This window comes from Cygnus atratus, chromosome 7 (genome assembly GCF_013377495.2).
Source record: "Cygnus atratus isolate AKBS03 ecotype Queensland, Australia chromosome 7, CAtr_DNAZoo_HiC_assembly, whole genome shotgun sequence".
Lineage (NCBI taxonomy): Eukaryota > Metazoa > Chordata > Aves > Anseriformes > Anatidae > Cygnus > Cygnus atratus.
The window spans coordinates 3,456,417-3,462,804 of record NC_066368.1 but is presented as its reverse complement, the minus strand read 5'-3'; positions in this window follow the sequence as shown (position 1 = coordinate 3,462,804).

Below are 6,388 nucleotides of genomic sequence, written 5' to 3'. Positions count from 1 at the left end.
GCATAGAAAACCAACACAGAGAAGTAGGAGAAAATCTTTTGTTCAGCAGCCTGAATATCTCAATCCAAACGAGACAAGTTTAATTATATGCTGCTCACAAAACTGGCTGATTATTGGCACTTAGCATGGCTGGCAGCAAAGACTGCCCAGTTTGAGGGCCAAAACCAAATGTGATCTGCAGGAGCATCTCTGAAAGGCAGAAGGACCAGGTGATTGATCAGCACTACAAAACAGGCTTGGACAAACCATCCATGAGGACACACCTAATTGATTGCAATGTCTGTGAAGGTGACAGGAATCTGGTTTTCATGCTCAGTGACACTGAATTAGGTCATGTTCAGCTGTGGTTGGAAGCCACTTTTCCTGTTTGACCTTGGTGGACCCCTTGATAGCTGACGATGTATCTGGCTTTCTGTTACATCCTTCTTTGTTTAATTTCACAAAGTTGTTGCAAACTTGCTATCTCTGCCTCTCTCAAATGTGGTTGAAATAAGTCAATAACACCTGAGGACACTAACAGAGCACAATCCTACAAAGGCTGTGTTTCCTCAAAAGCCAGCATAAAATGACATGAAGTAAAGATGTGAATTGCTATTATCCTGCATTTTGCTCATTTTTGATATGCAATAGCAGTATGCTCTCTAACTTCTTCAACTACAGTATAGGCTTGCTGTCTTCAAAACATAAGAATTGGGGCAACAATATTTTCTGGTTCATTGAACAAATTTGTATTTCTGATCATACCTCAACATTTTTTTTCTTCCTTTTTTTTGTACCTATGATAGAAAAGAACAAATTTAAGGAAGTTACCAAATCAAGAAGAATTTTTACTATTTGAAAACCAAATAATATGAAACTAACATTCCTTTCATGATATTGAATATTTTAACAGAACAAGTTGCTAACCATTCTGAATTATTTATCTATGCTGAAATGGGCCACATACAAGTTTTGTCCTGATCCGCAGCCAGGTATCCGATGGAGCACTTTGAGCCTCTCCTGGTCTCACCAGCCCAACAGCTCTCTGTGGCCACCTTCCCTGGCAAATGAGGAGACTAATGAACGCAGCCAAGGGCTGGGCTAGGAGCATGATTGAGTATTGCCTTTGCAAATTAAGACATCCAAGCAGTGCTCATTGCTGCTCAATATGCCTCATTGCTGCAGCTCTGCCCTTTTTATCCAGAGTATTGGTTTCTAATCTTGTCTCTCTGGTCCTTGATCTTGACCTTGGGATGTCATTCTGTCTGTCCTGCTCTGTCGCTCCACCGTGGTACCTGCTCTTAGCCAGCCTACTGAATGTCTCCTGCGGTGCCATCACACTTGTTCTTGGTTTTGGCTTTGCTGTTTAGCGAGAGCTCCTCCCCCCAGAGTGTTGCAAACCCTTTCTGATAAGGCTTCTTGATCATCTCTTCTTGATTGCTGCTATTATAGCAGGCCCTTACGGATTTACAGGATGTACTTTTTTAGCATAATACAGTAGGATTTTATTAATTGTAATAAATAAGAGTAACACCCGCTGCAGATGAGTGCTTTTAGTAAATTAGGGTATAAGCTGCTTTCAAAGATATCAATGAGAACTTTGCTATTGATTTAAATTATGTGTTGTTGTGTTAAGTGCTTATGGTAATGTGTTGTAGCAAAGCAGTAACCACCACATAACATATTCTGTATCTTTAACAAAGCCTTGCTAATATATAGGTACTCTTTGGAGCTTTCCTATTAAATCTTTGAGAGGTGGAGGATTTTCTCTGCATATATTATACAGAATTTGGAATCGTAGTATCAATGGTAATACAATGTTCTTTCTTCTCTGTTCCATTTTTCTTCCCCCGTTTTGGCAGCAGTAGTTTGCAATAGCAATGGAAATTTAAGGGGGTCACTTCTTCTTTGTCAAGGATGTCATTTAAATACAAAGTTTCAGATAAAATTTTCTTTACAATGAAGCAAATGAAGCCTATGAAATAAAAATATGAAGTAAATCACATTTTAAAAGGCAAAATTATAATTTATTCTTGTTCAGTGAGAACCAGTAGATGCTATCGAGAACAGCTCCTCTTTCCATCTTACTTTTCAGAACAAAATCTTTTGGTGCCAACCCCCACCAGCACTCCTGGGTGTGCAGCCACTGGGATGTGGAACTGTATCTTTGCAGCAAAAAATGAGGGAGCTGTTCCTAATCCTGAGTTACATTTGTCCTGAAGGCTTCGCTATTTTTCCCTTTTAACATAAAGAGGTATGGCTGGTAACATATTTCTATTAACGTGCCTGGTATTATATCCACTTGCTCCACTGTGCTTTGGATCAGGAGCTGTCATCTGTTTGAATTCATTGTTTGTTTGTTTTTTTTTCTAATGAGACCAAACTAGGGTTATGTAGAGTCAGTGTACTTCACAAGACAGATGGCCTCCAGAAGTAAACATCTTTCTGTTTTCCCTGCCCAGATAGCTTAGTTTATTCCCTGTGATTGAATTAGCCTTCTGAGGCTGTTGTTCCAGGGCCATGAACTTGTCCAGGACAAGGAGAAGCCCAGGACGTCCCTTGGACCTGCAGCTCACCATACACGATGCCCTGGTGCCACCGATCCCAAGGGGTGCCAGCCTGCCAAGGCAGGTGTTTCAAGTTGGAGGGTCAGGTGATACCTAGACTTTGTCCAATATTAAATTCCCACTGCAGAGCTTTTCCATTGTAAGAAGGGGACAGGACAGGAAAGATGTCCTTGTTTATAATAAAAGTGGAACCAGTAATCTGTATACATAAGTCCTCTGGACCTGATTGCAGGGGGAGGCAGCACCAAGCACTGTTAGATCCTAGAAGTGAGAACATCTCCCTGATTTATGAAGTCCTATTACTAAAAATGACACTTTAATAGTCTCTGCAGGAATTTCTTTTGGTTGCTTTTTACACTCATATGAATATGAAAGCTTGGTGCTTGGCCAACAGACAGCAAACAAATGTGGAAAAAAAAATTCCTTCTTGTTTGAAGAGTGTGTTAACTTCCCTGTTGGTCTCCTGGCAGCAACATTTAACCTTGCTTATACTGTAACTATAGTACTGTTTATTGAGTAAACCATAAAACTAAAATAGAGAATTTCCTTCATATCTAATAGACCGTAGTGGTAGAGATGACTCACACTTCTGTTGTGTTTTAATTTCCACTTATGGTTTTGTTGGCTGGTAAAATATTATTAGTTTTGCATTACTGCTCTTAAAAGTCCTGACAGATTGGTTTAGAACAAAGTGTTTCAAGTCTATAACTAGTTTCGTCTCAAAACAGTCTGAAAACTAGACTAAAAAGACTAGTTTTAACTTACTGATTGCCCAGTATTGAATAAGAACATTATGCTTTTTTGAGCTGAAAGTTTGCCATTTGCTTGTGTAAGCAATATACTTGCTTGATTCTGAGATTCTTCATTTGTGCATAAATTAGGGTAAAACTGTGAAAGACACTTGTTATTTTTCCTCCTGTTTGCTAATTGTGGATTGAAATTGGAATTTAATTTAAAATATGGAGCATGGTTGTTTTACATATTCAGTAATATTGTAAATAATAACAAAAAAATATTTAAAAATTCCTATCAGATTTATTAAGAAAAGGAAGTGTCACCATATAGTTAGTGCCTCGAGAGGATGGTTTCAGATTAGCACAATTACACAAGATTTTAAAGGTGTTGTAATTTAACTTCTGCCTATGTTTTCTTCCTTTGCTTGCTTTCCCTCTCCTTCAACAAGTGACTCATTATTTCCCTCCTCCACTCACCTTCAAATGAGCTAATTATCGATCTGAATTAGGTTCTTATTATGAAAACATTCTCTTTTCATGTGCAGTGCAGTCTTTATTGGTCAGAAGTTGTTTTATCATTCCAGCAGGCCATGAGTACAGCACAAGGACTTTGCTCAGTTCAGCAATGGCAATGAATGCAAACTGCCTGAGTATTATTTCTACCAAAGGGTCATAGTGAGTTCAGGACTCAATATAGGTTATCTTGAGATGAAATTTAAGTAAATTTTATTTTTAAAGGGAGAAAAAGTAAATTAAATAGGCTTCTTCCTGTGACTGGGAGGCAGGAAGAGGAGAAGGTGGTGAAGAGATTGGAGGTCGCTGCCAGAACCCTGTGTCCTTGGGTCACCTCCAGGGGAGGACCACAAGGTGAACTGGCTTGGTATGGGGAACAGACGGAATGCCTCTAACTTTCATAATTGAAATGAAAGCTCAGAACATGTTTTCTTACATATTACCATATTTATCACCAGCATTTGCTTAATAAAACCATTGGATATCTCATTTTCTGTAGTATAGCTGTATCACGACTTTATCCCCAAAGCTGTCAGCCAGGCGTCAGATCTGTTTGTTTACTTTTCATTTGAATGTTGCTATAAAAAGTAAACTAGTAGCTATATTAATCTTTTGTGAGTTTTTTTTTTCTTTTTTTTTTTGCTGAGCTGTTTTAGAGAATGGCTTTAAGTGTTATTTAAACACCAGGACATCTAAAGAAGACAAATGATATGAGGCCTAAATGGAATTTTACTCTAATTTATCAGTGTTTTTCTATGTAATGGGATATCTTCATCTGCTTTCTATTCACTTCATGATGTTTAGAAAAAGCAAGACCAGCATTTTCTTTTCAAGCTGTTACTGTAAGATCCATGCGTACTGTAGACTTCATGCTTCCTAGAGCTGGAACAGCAGGAGGAAGAAGAAAGAGAGATAATTCATCAGGAAGAGAATAAAGGATATTTTGAACTTGGATTTGAAATGAGATAAAGAGTCAGCTAGACGGTGTTAGTACAGTGTTTTTCCAGATGACAGGAACTACAGACAAGGAGTTTGGGTAGAGGCCAGGATGTCTGATGGGGCGGTGACAAAAACTGATGCTGCAACAATGCAAGAGAGAGAGAAACATTAGGCTGTTTGTCAGGGAGTGTTTTTGCTTTGTAAACCAATGAAAAATATTCCCTGGAAAGTATCCTGGAACAAGTTGGGAACTATGTGAAAATATTAGTGGCATGGTTATATTTTTTCTTTGAATGAGAAGGGTGAAATATTTTTATGGCCTGGAATATGAATTTCTGGATTTTGGGGAGGAAAAGTGCAACATATGGAAGGGATGTAGAGCAGCAAAAGGGAAAGGTGTGCAATGCAGTGAAACATTAACTAGGTGAAGTGCCTGCATTTACAAAGAGGGGTAAATAGTGGCAGTGAAGGATTTACAGGCAGAGCAGAAGGGACCAAGTAGACGGCAAGCCTTCAGGTACTGTTGCTCAGCAGGTTTTTGTTGCTGAAGCAAAGGAGCCATGATTTAACCCAAAGAGGCTGAGGAGGAGTTACAGGGATTCTTCAAGTCACCTAACCCCAAACAAAAGCTGTTTCAAACTGCAGAAGAGGGTGCAGCAGGAATGAGCAGACCTGCTGTGGCAGCAGTGTGGCTCAGCAGCTGTTTTGCAGATTCATGGCTTCAGTTTTCTTTACAACTTCTGGCAGCAGCTGTGAAACTTTTAGAGTGGTCATTGTTGCTGTGATGGATGATAAACAGAGATAAAGTCTCTTTAGAATTAATTTTCTGTATTCTAAAGATATTCCAGCATCCTCTTTAGGATATAATTGAAGTGGCTAGTTTTTATATTTGCCACTTTTAAAATATTTTTTATATTTTATATTTGCAATATTTTATATCACTAACGTTTTAGAATATGCAGAATGGAAAAAGTACATATAAAGTTAAAGTTAGTTACATATAAAATAACATATAAGTACATATAAAGTTAAAGTTAGTTACATATAAAGTTAGTTTACTTCTTAATAAAAAACAAAACAAAACAAAACAAAAAAACATTTATGGGCTTCTTTGCCAGCACAAATTTTAATTGATTTTTTTCATGTGAACTCCAGAATAAATTTTCATTAATTTGTACTTGCTTACACTTAGAAAATTTTAAGGAGCTTATAACGTAATAACTTATTAATGAAGCATGAGATGTGAAAACATGAATGTTGCTTGTTACGGATGTTTTCTGATAAATATATACAGCACTATTGCAAAACACAGTGCTGCAAATAAAAAGTGAGTGATGAAAACGTGCCTTTTAGGAAGGGTGGAATTCACATGCTGAGGCTGAGCTTTTTTTCCCAGTGCCATTTGAACTGGGCCAGAGTTGACGTAGCTGTTTCCCTCTGCTCAGACAGTCACTGTCACGGGGAACTGGCAATGGTCAATGTGCTCTGAAAAGAAAAATTTGTTTTGTTTTGACTTTAGGAGACTGCTATCATGTGACACAGCTCTGTCTCGGTGCCTCTCAGCTGCATTTGGCCACTGTCACGGTTGTGCTTCATTACAGAGCTGTTGTGATGCTGTGGTCATCTACTGAGACCCTGAAAATCCCATTTCACTGC